The 18330-nt window shown below is 41.2% G+C and overlaps 1 protein-coding gene across 3 annotated transcripts in view; it reads left to right on the forward strand.

Annotated features, from left to right (window-relative positions):
• The window catches only part of NVL (nuclear VCP like), a 251999-nt gene that overhangs the window by 11566 nt on the left and 222103 nt on the right, over positions 1-18330 (forward strand). The window contains exon 1 of one of the 3 annotated variants that reach the window (XM_077149139.1): positions 17889-18099. The exons of the other annotated variants lie outside the window; for them this stretch is intronic. The gene's annotated coding sequence lies outside the window, so the exon portion shown is untranslated. Of the gene's footprint in view, positions 1-17888; positions 18100-18330 lie in introns of those variants that run through there. 3 annotated transcript variants of the gene reach the window in all.

Consider the following 18330-nt stretch of genomic DNA (forward strand, 5'->3'; position numbering starts at 1 on the left):
AGTTTGAGGAGAGTTGGTACTAATTCTTTCTGGAACGTTTGATAGAATTCACATGTGAAGCCGTCTGGTCCTGGACTTTTCTTTTTAGGAAGCTTTTGAATGACTGCTTCAATTTCCTTACTTGTGATTGGTTTGTTGAGGTCATCTATCTCTTCTTGAGTCAAAGTTGGTTGTTCATGTCTTTCCAGGAACCCGTCCATTTCCTCTAAATTGTTGTATTTATTAGCGTAAAGTTGTTCATAGTATCCTGTTATTACCTCCTTTATTTCTGTGAGGTCAGTAGTTATGTCTCCTCTTCCATTTCTGATCTTATTTATTTGCATCCTCTCTCTTCTTCTTTTTGTCAATCTTGCTAAGGGCCCATCAATCTTATTGATTTTCTCATAGAACCAACTTCTGGCCTTATTGATTTTCTCTATTGTTTTCATGTTTTCAATTTCATTTATTTGTGCTCTAATCTTTGTTATTTCTTTCCTTTTGCTTGCTTTGGGGTTAGCTTGCTGTTCTTTCTCCAGTTCTTCCAAATGGATAGTTAATTCCTGAATTTTTGCCTTTTCTTCTTTTCTGATATAGGCATTTAGAGCAATAAATTTCCCTCTTAGCACTGCCTTTGCTGCGTCCCATAAGTTTTGATATGTTGTGTTTTCATTTTCATTCGCCTCGAGGTATTTGCTAATTTCTCTAGCAATTTCTTCTTTGACCCACTCATTGTTTAGGAGTGTGTTGTTGAGCCTCCACGTATTTGTGAATTTTCTGGCACTCTGCCTATTATTATTATTATTATTTTTATTAATTAAAAAAAGAATTAACAAAACAATTAGAAATCATTCCAATCTACATGTACAATCAGTAATTCTTAATAACATCACGTAGTTGCATATTCATCATTTCTTAGTACATTTGCATCAATTTAGAAAAAGAAATAAAAAGACAACAGAATAAGAATTAAAACAATAATAGAAAGAAAAAAAAACAAAAACAAAAAACCTATACCTCACATGCAGCTTCATTCAGTGTTTTAACATAATTGCATTACAATTGGGTAGTATTGTGCTGTCCATTTCTGAGTTTTTATATCCAGTCCCGTTGTACAGTCTGTATCCCTTCATCTCCAATTATCCCTTCTCTCTTTTTTTTTTTTTTAATTAACGGAAAAAAAGAAATTAACCCAACATTTAGAGATCATACCATTCTACACATGCAATCATTAATTCTTAACATCATCACATAGATGCATGATCATCATTTCTTAGTACATTTGCATTGGTTTAGAAGAACTAGCAACATAACCGAAAAAGATATAGAATGTTAATATAGAGAAAAAAATAAAAGTAATAATAGTAAAATCAAAACAAAACAAAACAAAACAAAACAAAAACCTATAGCTCAGATGCAGCTTCATTCAGTGTTTTAACATGATTACTTTACAATTAGGTATTATTGTGCTGTCCATTTTTGAGTTTTTGTATCTAGTCCTGTTGCACAGTCTGTATCCCTTCAGCTTCAATTACCCATTGTCTTACCCTGTTTCTAACTCCTGCTGAACTCTGTTACCAATGACATATTTCAAGTTTATTCTCGAATGTCCGTTCACATCAGTGGGACCATACAGTATTTGTCCTTTAGTTTTTGGCTGGATTCACTCAGCATAATATTCTCTAGGTCCATCCATGTTATTACATGGTTCATAAGTTTATCTTGTCTTAAAGCTGCATAATATTCCATCGTATGTATATACCACAGTTTGTTTAGCCACTCTTCTGTTGATGGAGATTTTGGCTGTTTCCATCTCTTTGTAATTGTAAATAATGCTGCTATAAACATTGGTGTGCAAATGTCCGTTTGTGTCTTTGCCCTTAAGTCCTTTGAGTAGATACCTAGCAATGGTATTGCTGGGTCGTATGGCAATTCTATATTCAGCTTTTTGAGGAACCGCCAAACTGCCTTCCACAGTGGTTGCACCCTTTGACATTCCCACCAACAGTGGATAAGTGTGCCTCTTTCTCCGCATCCTCTCCAGCACTTGTCATTTTCTGTTTTGTTGATAATGGCCATTCTGGTGGGTGTGAGATGATATCTCATTGTGGTTTTGATTTGCATTTCTCTAATGGCCAGGGACATTGAGCATCTCTTCATGTGCCTCTTGGCCATCCGTATTTCCTCTTCTGAGAGGTGTCTGTTCAAGTCTTTTTCCCATTTTGTAATTGGGTTGGCTGTCTTTTTGTTGTTGAGATGAACAATCTCTTTATAAATTCTGGATACTAGACCTTTATCTGATATATCATTTCCAAATATTGTCTCCCATTGTGAAGGCTGTCTTTCTACTTTCTTGATGAAGTTCTTTGATGCACAAAAGTGTTTAATTTTGAGGAGTTCCCATTTATTTATTTCCTTCTTCAGTGCTCTTGCTTTAGGTTTAAGGTCCATAAAACCGCCTCCAGTTGTAAGATCCATAAGATATCTCCCAACATTTTCCTCTGTTTTATGGTCTTAGACCTAATGTTTAGATCTTTGATCCATTTTGAGTTAACTTTTGTATAGGGTGTGAGAGATGGGTCTTCTTTCATTCTTTTGCATATGGATATCCAGTTCTCTAGGCACCATTTATTGAAGAGACTGCTCTGTCCCAGGTGAGTTGGCTTGACTGCCTTATCAAAGATCAAATGTCCATAGATGAGAGGGTCTATATCTGAGCACTCTATTCGATTCCATTGGTCGATATATCTATCTTTATGCCAATACCATGCTGTTTTGACCACTGTGGCTTCATAATATGCCTTAAAGTCAGGCAGCGCGAGACCTCCAGCTTCGTTTTTTTTCCTCAAGATGTTTTTAGCAATTCGGGGCACCCTGCCCTTCCAGATAAATTTGCTTATTGGTTTTTCTATTTCTGAAAAATAAGTTGTTGGGATTTTGATTGGTATTGCATTGAATCTGTAAATCAATTTAGGTAGGATTGACATCTTAACTATATTTAGTCTTCCAATCCATGAACACGGTATGCCCTTCCATCCATTTAGGTCTTCTGTGATTTCTTTTAGCAGTTTTTTGTAGTTTTCTTTATATAGGTTTTTTGTCTCTTTAGTTAAATTTATTCCTAGGTATTTTATTCTTTTAGTTGCAATTGTAAATGGGATTCGTTTCTTGATTTCCCCCTCAGCTTGTTCATTACTAGTGTATAGAAATGCTACAGATTTTTGAATGTTGATCTTGTAACCTGCTACTTTGCTGTACTCATTTATTAGCTCTAGTAGTTTTGTTGTGGATTTTTCCGGGTTTTCGACGTATAGTATCATGTCGTCTGCAAACAGTGATAGTTTTACTTCTTCCTTTCCAATTTTGATGCCTTGTATTTCTTTTTCTTGTCTAATTGCTCTGGCTAGAACCTCCAACACAATGTTGAATAATAGTGGTGATAGTGGACATCCTTGTCTTGTTCCTGATCTTAGGGGGAAAGTTTTCAATTTTTCCCCATTGAGGATGATATTAGCTGTGGGTTTTTCATATATTCCCTCTATCATTTTAAGGAAGTTCCCTTGTATTCCTATCTTTTGAAGTGTTTTCAACAGGAAAGGATGTTGAATCTTGTCGAATGCCTTCTCTGCATCAATTGAGATGATCATGTGATTTTTCTGCTTTGATTTGTTGATATGGTGTATTACATTAATTGATTTTCTTATGTTGAACCATCCTTGCATACCTGGGATGAATCCTACTTGGTCATGATGTATAATTCTTTTAATGTGTTGTTGGATACGATTTGCTAGAATTTTATTGAGGATTTTTGCATCTGTATTCATTAGAGAGATTGGTCTGTAGTTTTCTTTTTTTGTAATATCTTTGCCTGGTTTTGGTATGAGGGTGATGTTGGCTTCATAGAATGAATTAGGTAGTTTTCCCTCCACTTCGATTTTTTTGAAGAGTTTGAAGAGAATTGGTACTAATTCTTTCTGGAACGTTTGGTAGAATTCACATGTGAAGCCATCTGGTCCTGGACTTTTCTTTTTAGGAAGCTTTTGAATGACTAATTCAATTTCTTTACTTGTGATTGGTTTGTTGAGGTCATCTATGTCTTCTTGAGTCAAAGTTGGTTGTTCATGTGTTTCCAGGAACCCGTCCATTTCCTCTAAATTGTTGTATTAGCGTAAAGTTGTTCATAGTATCCTGTTATTACCTCCTTTATTTCTGTGAGGTCAGTAGTTATGTCTCCTCTTCCATTTCTGATCTTATTTATTTGCATCCTCTCTCTTCTTCTTTTTGTCAATCTTGCTAAGGGCCCATCAATCTTATTGATTTTCTCATAGAACCAACTTCTGGCCTTATTGATTTTCTCTATTGTTTTCATGTTTTCAATTTCATTTATTTGTGCTCTAATCTTTGTTATTTCTTTCCTTTTGCTTGCTTTGGGGTTAGCTTGCTGTTCTTTCTCCAGTTCTTCCAAATGGATAGTTAATTCCTGAATTTTTGCCTTTTCTTCTTTTCTGATATAGGCATTTAGAGCAATAAATTTCCCTCTTAGCACTGCCTTTGCTGCGTCCCATAAGTTTTGATATGTTGTGTTTTCATTTTCATTCGCCTCGAGGTATTTGCTAATTTCTCTTGCAATTTCTTCTTTGACCCAGTCGTTGTTTAGGAGTGTGTTGTTGAGCCTCCACGTATTTGTGAATTTTCTGGCACTCTGCCTATTATTATTATTATTATTATTATTTTTTTTTTTTTTTTAAAGGAAAGACAGAGAGAAGGAAGGAAGGATAGAAGGAAGGAAGGAAGGAAGAAAGGGAAACATCTTTTAAACATTTTCTTGTTTTTATTGTATTCTGTTTCTCCGTTTTTGGTACATGGGCTGGGGCCGGGAATCGAACCGAGGTCCTCCGGCATAGCAGGCAAGCACTTTGCCCGCTGAGCCACCGCGGCCCGCCCCTCTGCCTATTATTGATTTCCAACATCATTCCTTTATGGTCCGAGAAAGTGTTGTGTAAGATTTCAAGCTTTTTAAATTTGTTAAGACTTGCTTTGTGACCCAGCATATGGTCTATCTTTGAGAATGATCCATGAGCACTTGAGAAAAAGGTGTATCCTGCTGTTGTGGGATGTAATGTCCTATCAATGTCTATTAAGTCTAGTTCATTTATAGTAATATTCAGATTCTCTATTTCTTTGTTGATCCTCTGTCTAGATGTTCTGTCCCTTGATGAGAGTGGTGAGTTGAAGTCTCCAACTATTATGGTATTTGTGTCTATTTCCCTTTTCAGTGTTTGCAGTATATTCCTCACGTATTTTGGGGCATTCTGATTCGGTGCGTAAATATTTATGATTGTTATGTCTTCTTGTTTAATTGTTCCTTTTATTAGTATATAGTGTCCTTCTTTGTCTCTTTTAACTGTTTTACATTTGAAGTCTAATTTGTTGGATATTAGTATAGCCACTCCTGCTCTTTTCTGGTTGTTATTTGCATGAAATATCTTTTCCCAACCTTTCACTTTCAACCTATGTTTATCTTTGGGTCTAAGATGTGTTTCCTGTAGACAGCATATAGAAGGATCCTGTTTTTTAATCCATTCTGCCAATCTATGTCTTTTGATTGGGGCATTCAGTCCATTGACATTTAGTGTTATTACTGTTTGGATAATATTTTCCTCTACCATTTTGCCTTTTGTATTATATATATCATATCTGATTTTCCTTCTTTCTACACTCTTTTCCATCTCTCTCTCTCCTGTCTTTTTGTATCTGACTCTAGTGCTCCCTTTAGTATTTCTTGCAGAGCTGGTCTCTTGGTCACAAATTCTTTCAGTGACTTTTTGTCTGAGAATGTTTTAATTTCTCCCTCATTTTTGAAGGATAATTTTTCTGGATATAGGAGTCTTGGTTGGCAGTTTTTCTCTTTTAGTATTATAAATATATCATCCCACTGTCTTCTAGCTTCCATGGTTTCTGCTGAGAAATCTACACATAGTCTTATTGGGTTTCCCTTGTGTGTGATGGATTGTTTTTCTCTTGCTGCTTTCAAGATCCTCTCTTTCTCATTGACCTCTGACATTCTAACTAGTAAGTGTCTTGGAGAACGCCTATTTGGGTCTAATCTCTTTGGGGTGCGCTGCACTTCTTGGATCTGTAATTTTAGGTCTTTCATAAGAGTTGGGAAATTTTCAGTGATAATTTCTTCCATTAGTTTTTCTCCTCCTTTTCCCTTCTCTTCTCCTTCTGGGACACCCACAACACGTAAATTTGTGCGGTTCATATTGTCCTTGAGTTCCCTGATACCCTGTTCAAATTTCTCCATTCTTTTCCCTATAGTTTCTGTTTCTTTTTGGAATTCAGATGTTCATCCTCCAAATCACTAATTCTATCTTCTGTCTCTTTAAATCTATCATTGTAGCTATCCGTTATTTTTTCTATGTTTGCTACTTTATCCTTCACTTCCATAAGTTCTACGATTTGTTTTTTCAGTTTTTCTATTTCTTCTTTATGTTCAGCCCATGTCCTCTTCATGTCCTCCCTCAATTTATCGATTTCATTTTTGAAGAGGTTTTCCATTTCTGTTCGTATATTCAGGATTAGTTGTCTCAGCTCTTGTATCTCATTTGAGCTATTGGTTTGTTCCTTTGACTGGGCCATATTCTCAATCTTTTGAGTGTGGACAGTTATCTTCTGCTGCTGGCGTCTGGGCATTTATTCAGATTTCCCTGGGTGTTGGACCCAGCAAGGTTGTAAGATTTTTCTGTGAAATCTCTGGGATCTGTTTTTCTTATCTTTCCCAGTACGTTGCGCACGTGGCACACGTTTGTCTCAAGTGTTTGGAATGGGTCTCCCCCAGTTACCGATCTCCGTGGCCTGGGGATTTCGGATCCAATTCTCTCCTTTGGTTCAGGGGCCGCGCGTGGTGGGGGCGTCAGCTGCCGCGGCTTGAGGGGACCCTGTGGCTGGTTGCGGGCCGCAGCGGGCCTGGGGGATTCCCCACCGGACCAGGAAGCCTCCCGTGGGGGGGGCTTCCGCGGCTTGGATAGCCCTCCTATCTGAGACTCATATCCGCGGACTCGAAGCAGAGACTCGAAGCCGCCCGCAAAAGAGGGGTGCCACCTGCCTCGGCTTGGGAAACTTGCTTCTCCAATACTCTCAGCCGGCCCGGAAAGGGGGAAGGGAGTAGCTCGGACCACCGCAGCTGCCGCTGATCGGGAAATCGCACGCCGCTCGGGGGTCTCACTGCAGCCGAGTCTCGCAGTCAGTCTAGCCAGCCCACACTTTGGATAGCCCTCTGATCCGGGACTCGTAGCCGCGGACTCAAAGCCGAGACTCGAAGCCGCCCGCAAAAGAAGGGCGCCGCCTGCCTCGGCGTGGGAAACTTGCTTCTCTGATACTCTCAGCCGGCCCGGGAAGGAGGGAGGGATTAGCTCGGACCGCCGCCGCTGCGGCCGCTCGGGGGTCTCGCCGCAGCCAAGTCTCGCAGTCAGACTTGCCAGCCCAGACTTTGGATAGCCCTCTGATCCGGGACTCGTAGCTGCGGACTCAAAGCCGAGACTCGAAGCCGCCCGCAAAAGAAGGGCGCCACCTGCCTCGGCTTGGGGAACTTGCTTCTCCGATACTCTCAGCTGGACCGGGAAGGAGGGAGGGATTAGCTCGGACCGCCGCAGCTGCGGCCGCTCGGGGGTCTCGCCGCAGCCAAGTCTCGCAGTCAGACTTGCCAGCCCAGACTTTGGATAGCCCTCTGATCCGAGACTCGTAGTCGCGGACTCGAAGCCGAGACTCGCAGCCGCCCGCAAAAGTGTCGCGCCAGCCGCCTTGGCTGGGAAGCTTTTCTCTCCGAGTCTCTCAGCTGGCCCGGGAAGGAGGGAGGGATTAGCTCGGACCGCCGCAGCTGCGGCCGCTCGGGGGTCTCGCCGCAGCCAAGTCTCGCAGTCAGACTTGCCAGCCCAGACTTTGGATAGCCCTCTGATCCGAGACTCGTAGTCGCGGACTCGAAGCTGAGACTCGCAGCCGCCCGCAAAAGTGTGGCGCCAGCCGCCTTGGCTGGGAAGCTTGTCTCTCCGAGTCTCTCAGCTGGCCCGGGAAGGAGGGAGGGATTAGCTCGGACCGCCGCAGCTGCGGCCGCTCGGGGGTCTCGCCGCAGCCAAGTCTCGCAATCAGACTTGCCAGCCCAGACTTTGGATAGCCCTCTGATCTGAGACTTGTAGTCACGGACTCGAAGCCGCCCGCAAAAGTGTGGCGCCGGCCGCCTTGGCTGGGAAGCTTGTCTCTCTGAGTCTCTCAGCCAGCCCGGGAAGGAGGGAGGGATTAGCTCGGACCGCCGCAGCTGCGGCCGCTCGGGGGTCTCGCCGCAGCCAAGTCTCGCAATCAGACTTGCCAGCCCAGACTTTGGATAGCCCTCTGATCTGAGACTTGTAGTCGCGGACTCGAAGCCGCCCGCAAAAGTGTGGCGCCGGCCGCCTTGGCTGGGAAGCTTGTCTCTCCGAGTCTCTCAGCCAGCCCGGGAAGGAGGGAGGGATTAGCTCGGACTGCCGCAGCTGCGGCTGCTTGGGAAATCGCCCACCGCTCGGGGATCTCACTCACCGCAGCCGAGTTTCGCAGTCAGACTAGCCAGCCCAGACTTGGTTACGCTGTGTGTCCATTCCATGCTGTAGCCCCGGGAGCTGTTTTGTACTGTTTCTGTTCACCTATTAGTTGATTTGGAGTCGGAGGAACTAAGACGCATGTACCTTACTAAGACGCCATCTTGGATCCCCTGACCTGAACATTCTTAATGTATGAACATTCCATACTTGATGTGCAATCATTGGCTCACAATCTCATCCCATGGTTGTATATTCATCACCATGATCGTTTCTAAGAACATTTACATCATTCCAGAAAAAGAAATAGAAAGAAAAAACTCATACATACCATTCCCTTTACCCCTCCCTCTCATTGACCACTAGTATTCCCTCTACCCAATTTATTTTAACATTTGTTCTTCCTATTATTTATTTATTTTTAATCCATATTTTTTACTCATTTGTCCATACTGCAGATAAAAGGAACATTAGAACAAGGCTTTCACAGTTGTGCATTCACTCTGCAAAAGTTATATCATTATTTAGTCGACTTAAAGAAACATGGCTACTGAAACACAGCTCTACATTTTCAGGCACTTCCCTCTAGCCTCTCCAATACATCTTAAACTACAAAGGGGATATCTATAATGCATAAGAATAACCTCCAGGATAACCTCTCTACTCTGAAGTCTCTTAGCCACTGACACTCTATTTTGTCTCATTTCTCTCTTCCTCCTTTCAGTCAAGAAGGTTTCCCCAATCCCCTGAGGCAGAGTCCCAGCTCATTCTAGGATCTTTTTCCCACGTTGTCAGAGAGGTTCACACCCCAGAGAGTCATGTCCCATGTAGAGAGGGGGAGGGCAGTGAGTTTGATTGTGTGTTGGCTGAGAGATACGGTAAATCTGAACCAGAAAGAGGTTCTTTGGGGGTGACTCTCAGGCCTAATTTTTTTTTTTTTTTTTTACAGGCCTAATTTTAAGTAGCTTAGCCCATCCTTTGAAGGTATAAGTTTCATATGAACAAACCCCAAGATTGGGGCTCACCCTGTTGATTTTGTTGTCTTCACTACTTGAAAGAATATCAGACCTTCTCCAAATGGGGAAGTTGAATTTTCTCTCTTTCTCACCATTCCCCCAAGGGGACTTTGCAAATACTTTTTTATTCACTGTTCAAATCATTCAAATCACTCGGATTTATCAGGGCATCACTCTGGACAAACCTGCAAACTCTCATGCCCTACTCAAGGTTCCATGCACTTATGGCGTTCAATTAAACTGTCCGTATAAGTTATATTAGGAGATACACTAGTCAAAATATAAATTTCATACCAAATAAACATTTTATGGTTTAGTCTCACACATAAGTTAAAGTTTTAAAATATGTAGTACCACCTGCAGTGTTGACATTCCTTTGTTCTTCCTTATGCAAAAGCATTTTTTTAATTTGTACACTTAGTCACTATTATTGTACACTCTAGGCATTCCTAGATTGTACCAGTTTAGTCTTTGTTTATCCTTCTGATTTCATTTGTGCCCCCCCCAGCCCTCCTCCCTCTATCATTCTCACATTCAGCTTCATTCAGTGTACTAACATTATCGTACTATAGTTGAGTAGTATTGTGCTATTCATTTCTGAATTTTTACAATCAGTTCTGTTGCACAATCTTTATCCCTTCAGTTCCAGTTACCCAATGTCTACCCTATTTCTATCTCCTGGTGACCTTTGTTCGTAACAGAAATTCTCTGAGTTCATTGATTAATGTTAGTTCATATCAGTGAGACCATACAGTATTTGTCCTTTTGTTTCTGGCTAGTCTCACTCAGCATAATGTTCTCAAGGTCCATCTATGTTGTTACATACTTCATAACTTTATTCTGTCTTATAACTTTAACTTTTTTATTGTATAGTATAGCATATATACAAAGCAAAGAAGTAATACAATACTTTTCAAAACATTCTTCAAAAGTAGTTACAGGACAGATCCCAGAGTTTGTCATGGGCTACCATATGATCCTCTCAGATTTTTCCTATTAGCTGCTGCAGAATATGGGAGGATAGAAGGCTTAAATATTTTTTTTGTCACAATTGGCTTTTTTCTTTCTTTTTTGTGAAAATAACGTATATACAAATAAGCTATAAATTTCAAAGCACAGCACCACAGTTAGTTGTAGAACATATTTCAGAGTTTGACAGGGATTTCATTTCCACAATTTTAGGTTTTTACTTCTACCTGCTCTGAGATCCTGGGGCTAAAATAGATATCAATTTAATGATTCAGCAATCATATTCATTTGTGAAATCCTATCTTCTCTGTATAACTACACCATCACCTTTGAACTTTCTATCCCTCTCTTTAGGGGTGTTGGTCTATGACTGTTCTAGTTTGCTAGCTGCCAGAATGCAATATACCAGAAACGGAATGGCTTTTAAAAGGGGTGATTTTATGAGTTGCTAGTTTACAGTTCTAAGGCCGAGAAAATGTCCCCATTACAACAAGTCTATAGTAATGTCCAATCAAAGGCATCCAGGGAAAGATACCTTGGTTCAAGAAGGCCGATGAAGTTCAGGGTTTCTCTCTCAAGTGAGAAGGCACGTGGCGAACACAGTCAGGGCTTCTCTCTCAGCTGGAAGGGCACATGGCGAACACGGCATCATCTGCTAGATTTCTTTCCTGGCTTCCTATTTCATGAAGCTCCCCGGGAGCCATCTTCCTTCTTCATCTCCAAAGATCTCTGGCTGAAGGACTCTCTGCTTCGTAGTGTCACTCTCTCTGAATCTCTCTGAATCTCCAAAATGTTTCCTCTTTTATAGGACTTCAGAAACTAATCAAAACCCACTCAAATGGGTGGAGACATGTTATCCCGTAATCCAGTTTAACGACCATTCTTAACTAAATCACATCAACCAGGGAGATGATCTCATTACAGTTTCAAATATACAGTATTGAATAGAGATTATTCTACCTTTAAGAAATGAGATTTATATTAAAACATGGCTTTTCTTAGGGGGCATATACCCTTTCAAACCAGCACAATGACTATTCTGACTTTTTCATGTTGGAAGGGTGTGTTGCTAATATGGAGTAGGGAGCTGGAACTATCTCATGGTGGTATGATTTGCATTTCCTTAATAGCCAGTGAAGTTGAGAGCATCTTTTCGTGTGCCTTTTATTTCTTCTTCTGAGAAGTATCTGTCTGTGTCTTTTGCCCATTTTTTAATTCAGTTATTTGTCTTTTTGTTGTTGAGTTGAACAATCTCTTTATATATTCTGGATACTAAACCCTTATCTGATATGTGTTTTCAAAATATTGTCTCCTATTGTGTAGGTTGCTTTTATACTTTCTTCACAAAGTTCTTTGATGCACAAAAGTGTTTACTTTTGAGGGGTTCCCATTTATCTGTTTATTTCTTCAGTACTCCTGCTTTGCGTGTAAGATCTAGGAAACCACTTCCTGTTACAAGTTTTATAAGATATTTTCCTACATTTTCTTCTAAAAGTTTTATGGTCTTAGCTCTAATGTTTAGGTCTTGGATCCATTTTGAGTTAATTTTTGTATGAGGTGTGAGGTATGGATCCATTCATTCTTTTCAATATGGATATCCAGTTTTTCAAGAGCCATTTATTTAAGAGGCTGTCCTATCCCAGGTGAGTTGGCTTGACTGTCTTATCAAAGATCAATTGTCCACTGGCCTGCCAGATTCGGGAAAGTGTCAAAAGAATCCATGTCCCCTTACTCTTGGTTTCCCTCATGCTGGCTGACTACTGTGTATAAGCTAATTGGCTATCAGCGTTCCTTTCAGCAAGACTGGGTAAAAGGCAACCCTGCCTCCTCTTGCTCAGGTGGCAGCAGTGTTCAGAGAATAAAAAATGACATCTGTGACTTCTGGGAAGAAGAGTGGCTCGAGATTAGCCCTGCTCCATGGAAAGGTTGGAGAGGGGACAGGAGGGCGATTGAGGTGATGATTCGAGAGTGTGGCTGACCTGGGAGAGCCTTCTGTACCACGTGTGGCAGCCCTGGTTGCGGAGGCCGAGGAACTGAGAAGCAGAAAGCTGGAGCCTGGTGTGAAGGTGCAGAGCCGCAGAGCCCACAGGAGTGCACATACTGGAGCGCAGGACTAGAAAGTAAGCCAGGGTGCATTCCTTCGGAGCACTACCCTCACCAGCGGAGCCCCATGACAGGCAACTCATCCCACACCCCGTGCACCTGAACCCCATCACCCTTTCCCATACCCTGTGCTCCAGGCACCCCCCACCCCATAAGCCCCCAGTAGACGTACCTTCCCCATACCCATACCCCAAGTGCGGCCCAACCCACGTCTCCTGCACCCCTCCCAAGCACTACCTCCCCCTCCCTGTTCCCTGCAGACTGTTGCCAGCGCAAAGAAGTTGTGGGCACTAACCTCCATACCTAGGCTACCCCCACCGCCACCTATAGTGTCGCACAGCCTCACATCCCCCCCCCCCCCCCCCCCCGCCGTGAGCTTAGTTCTTCCCTTTACGGCACTCCCAGCTCTGGGAACTGCATGTCATTCAGCTGTGGGAACTGCAGTTTATAGCAGTCCTAGAACTGTGCATGCACACAGCCCTCAGCATCACTTCCCATCTCTGAGAAAGTACCAACCTACACAGCGGGGTCACATCTGCCCCCACTCCATGAAGGAGTAACACCGACCTGCGGCCACAGCTCAACAAATGCACACAAAGAACCCCATGTCTTAGACCAGCGCACACCTGGGTTATGTCCTGTAGACTGGCGCACCTACACAGCTACATCGTCCCTGGCTGCTGGGTGCCCACATTCAGAAGCATTAGCATAAAATCCGCAACTTGTGCCTATACCTGCCCTGAAACAAATTACCATACTGAGTGCTCCACCCCGTGCTCTGCTCCCTGATGTACAGCCATCCAACAAACACAAGGCCTTAGACTATTGAAAGAAATCAACTCCCCTAATAAATCAACCAAGATTATTATATGCGACGAAGACAGCAGATCACTAAGCTTATCACAGTGCAGATTGATATAGCCCTGCCTAATGACCAAATTAAAACACCAGAGGAGACACAGATGTTGGAACAACTAATCAAAGATGTTCATACAACTCTAATTAATAAAATAAGTGTGTAGCAAATGTCATAAAGGAGATGAAGACAGTAGAAGAGCACAAAGAAGAATTTGAAAGAATAAATATAAAAATGGTGGAAATCACAGAGATTAAAGACTCTGTTGACCAAACAAAAAACTAGAGGCATACAGCACCAGATTTGAAGAGACGGAAGAAAGAATAAATGATGTAGAGGACAAGATAATTGACTTTGAAGATTCAAAACAGCAAATGGCAAGAAAGATGGAAAAAATTGAATGGAAACTCAGGGAAATGATAGACAAAACAAAGTGCACAAATATAAGAATCATTGGTGTCCCAGATGGAGAAAAGAGGAGTAAAGGGCTAGGAAGTGTAGTTGAGGATATAATGCAGCCACTATGGAAGACTGTTTGGCCGTTCCTTAGGAAACTAAATATTGAGTTGCCCTATGACCCTGCAATAGCACTACTTGGTATATAACCTAGAAGAGCTAAAAACAACTACACAAACAGACATTTGCACACTGATGTTTACAGCAGCATTACTCTGCAATCGCCAAAAGATAGAAACAAACCAAATGCCCATCAACAGACACGTGGATCAACAAAATGTGGTATATACATATGATGGAATGTTATGCAGCAGTAAGACAAAATGACATCCTGAAGGACATTGGAAGATGGATGAGCCTTGAGGACATAATGCTGAGTGAAGTTAACGAGATACAAAAGGATAGATACTGTATGAGTCCACTTTTATGATCAGTGTAAAAGTATAATCAGAGGCTTATAATAGAGAAGATAGGGGACTTAGATATACATAGAAGCTAGGGATGGGTGAACTGTTAGCTAATGAGGTTGAACTCCAATGTAAGGGAATAGATAGGAGTGAAGGTGTTTCTCTAGTGGATATGTAAGTAATATTACCACATTGAAGATGAGCAGGCTTGAATGGGGTTGTATAGACCTACGTGTCCCACTGACTCACACTAGAAATATGAATGAGTTCTCGTAAGAATTACTTCAAAGATGTGATTCTTGTATAAAGAGTGTTTAAGTCCAGGGTTCGGGGCGGGGGAACTGTTATTGCATGCTATGAGCTGTGTTGAAATGGAAACCATCAGCCCTACCACAGCAACAGCAGAGTTAAATGATGGGGTGAGGGACAGGAGTTAAGAGAAGGTTTAGATTTCCTGTTTGGTAAGGGTGTGTTTATTGGTGTTCTGTCTCTTGGGAACAATGAAATTATCTAAAATTGAAAATCTTGATGGACTGTGGGTTTTGGGTCCTATTCATGATGCCCGATGAATGCAGGTGGCTGAAGGATGCACTGACAGAGAAGTAGATTGGTGAACGATGCTGAATACTTATGAATGAAGGTTGTGCTGCTACAAGAAGGAACAATATTGTGAGGCATTCAGTAATGAGAATGAACATGTCGGACATTTGGTGAGACAAAATAAGCCAGAAACAAAAAAAACAATATTATGGTCACCTTTAGAAAATGCTTATAGAAAAATAGGCGCCTAGATTGTAAGCTTTTAGAGCAGACACAGTAAGTCTGCAGTGATGGTTATTATTTCTGATTTTGGGAAGCTGTTTTATATATATAAACTGATTTTAGAAATGAGAATGAAGCTGAGCAGGTTGGGGTTAAAGTAATTCAGATCATAGGGGTAAGGAAGACAGTGTATATATTTTAGAATCACACATACTCCTTGAGACCAATGGAAGAAAGGTTTATTTGATCTGGAATTGAAATTTTCTATAGTGCATAATCTAATTTAACCTATCATTGTAGCTCATTTGAACAAATTGAAACACAGGAGGCACAAAATGAGAAAGAGTTTCTTTAATCCTTCGTAGATTATTGTAATGCTTAGATACATCCTACAGTATTATTAAGCAGATAATCAAAAAGTATTGGCATAGTCCCCTGAGGGAGGGGAGAAAGGCTATGAAATTCTTAAACCTTACCATCAGGGAATCCCCTGATACTGTGTCAAATTTTAGGGATACCCAAATCAGCAGGGCATGCCCTCGATCATGAGGCTTACTCTTTTTTTTTTTTTTCCTTTTGTGTCTAATTTATTTCACGCAACATAATGTCCTCAAGATGTATCCATATTGTCACATGTGTCAGGACTTCATTATTTCTTTTTTTTTTTTAAATTTTTTTATTAATCAAAAAAAAGAAAAGAAATTAACACAACATTTAGAAATCATTCCATTCTACACATGCACTCAGTAATTCTTAGTATCATCACATAGATGTATGATCATCATTTCTTAGTACATTTGCATCGATTTAGGAAAAGAACTAGCAAAACAGCAGAAAAAGATATAGAATGTTAATATAGAGAAGAGAATTAAAATAATAATACTAATAATATATATATATATAAAAAGGAAAAAGAAAAAACAAAAACAAAAGATACAAACACACAAACAAACAAACAAAAAACCATATTTCAGGTGCAGCTTCATTCAGTGTTCCAACCTAGTTACATTACACTTAGGTATTATTGTGCTGTCCATTTTTGAGTTTTTGTATCTAGTCCTGTTGCACAGTCTGTATCCCTTCAGCTCCAATTACCCATTATCTTACCCTGTTTCTAACTCCTGCGGGTCTCTGTTACCAATGATATAGTCCAAGCTGATTCTCGAATGTCCGTTCACATCAGTGGGACCATACAGTATTTGTCCTTTAGTTTTTGGCTAGACTCACTCAGCATAATGTTCTCTAGGTCCATCTATGTTATTACATGCTTCATAAGTTTAGTCTGTCTTAAAGCTGCATAATATTCCATCGTAGGTATACGCCACAGTTTGTTTAGCCACTCGTCTGTTGATGGACATTTTGGCTGTTTCCATCTCTTTGAAGTTGTAGATAATGCTGCTATAAACACTGGTGTGCAAATGTCCGTCTGTGTCTTTGCCCTTAAGTCCTTTGAGTAGATACCTAGCAGTGGTATTGCTGGGTCGTAATCCATTCTGCCATTCTATGTCTTTTGATTGGGAAATTCAGTCCATTAACTTTTAGTGTTATTACTGTTTGGATAATATTTTCCTCTACCATTTTGGCTTTTGTATTATATATATCATATCTGATTTTCCTTCTTTCTACACTTTACTCCATACCTCTCTCTTCTGTCTTTTCGTATCTGACTCTAGTGCTCCCTTTAGTATTTCTTGCAGAGCTGGTCTCTTGGTCACAAATTCTCTCAGTGACTTTTTGTCTATAAATGTTTTAATTTCTCCTTCATTTTTGAAGGACAATTTTGCTGGATATAGGAGTCTTGGTTGGCAGTTTTTCTCTTTTAGTGATTTAAATATATCATCCCACTGTCTTCTAGCTTCCATGGTTTCTGCTGAGAAATCTACACATAGTCTTATTGGGTTTCCCTTGTATGTGACAGATTGTTTTTCTCTTGCTGCTTTCAAGATCCTCTCTTTCTCTTTGACCTCTGACATTCTAACTAGTAAGTGTCTTGGAGAACGCCTATTTGGGTCTATTCTCTTTGGGGTGCGCTGCACTTCTTGGATCTGTATATTTAGGTCTTTCATAAGAGTTGGGAAATTTTCAGTGATAATTTCTTCCATTAGTTTTTCTCCTCCTTTTCCCTTCTCTTCTCCTTCTGGGACACCCACAACACGTATATTTGTGCGCTTCATATTGTCATTCAGTTCCCTGATTCCCTGCTCAAGTTTTTCCATTCTTTTCCCTATAGTTTCTGTTTCTTTTTGGAATTCAGTTGTTCCATCCTCCAGTTCACTAATTGTAGCTTCTGTCTCTTTAGATCTACCATTGTAGGTATCCATTGTTTTTTCCATTTTTTCTTCTTTGTCCTTCACTCCCACAAGTTCTGTGATTTGTTTTTTCAGATTTTCTATTTCTTCTTTTTGTTCAGCCCATATCTTCTTCATGTCCTCCCTCAATTTATTGATTTGGTTTTTGAAGAGTTTTTCCATTTCTGTTCGTATATTCAGCATTAGTTGTCTCAGCTCCTGTATCTCATTTGAGCTATTGGTTTGTTCCTTTGATTGGGCCATATCTTCAATTTTCCGAGCGTCATCCATTATTTTCTGCTGGTGTCTGGGCATTTGATCAGATCTCCCTGGGTGTGGGACCCAGCTGGTTGAAAGGTTTTTCTGTGGAATCTCTGGGCTCTGTTTTTCTTTTCCTGCCCAGTAGGTGGCGCTCGTGGCGGTCGTTTGTCTGCGGGGCAGTCGGCCCGGGAAACCGCGCGTGGAGGCGGGGGTCGCTGGCCGTGGCTTGGGGGAGTGCCGGTCCAAATTGCCCAGCTGGCCCGAGACGCCAAGCGTGACGGGAGGGCCCCGCTATCCAATGTTCCCAGTCAGACAGGGGAGCCACGTGCGTGGAGGGGACCCCAGACGCCAGCCACCCCAGCCGGGAAAACGTGCACCCCTCGGGTATCTCACAGCAGTGGATTCTCCCTACCCGTTCAGCCGTTCCAGAATGGGGTACGCTGTCTTTTTTGGTCTCTGTCGTGACTCCGGGAGCTGTTTTGTATTGTTTCTGTTTCTTTAGTTGCTTTTCTGGAGGAGGAACTAAGACCCGCGCGTCTTACTAAGCCGCCATCTTCTCCGGAAGTCATGAGGCTTACTCTTGTGAAGCTTATGTAGGTAGTGGAGAAGCTTAGACTACCTATAGGCATGCCTAAGAGTTACTTCTGGAGGACTCTGCTGTTGCTT

This window comes from Tamandua tetradactyla, chromosome 2 (assembly GCF_023851605.1).
Source record: "Tamandua tetradactyla isolate mTamTet1 chromosome 2, mTamTet1.pri, whole genome shotgun sequence".
NCBI classification, from domain to species: Eukaryota; Metazoa; Chordata; class Mammalia; order Pilosa; family Myrmecophagidae; genus Tamandua; species Tamandua tetradactyla.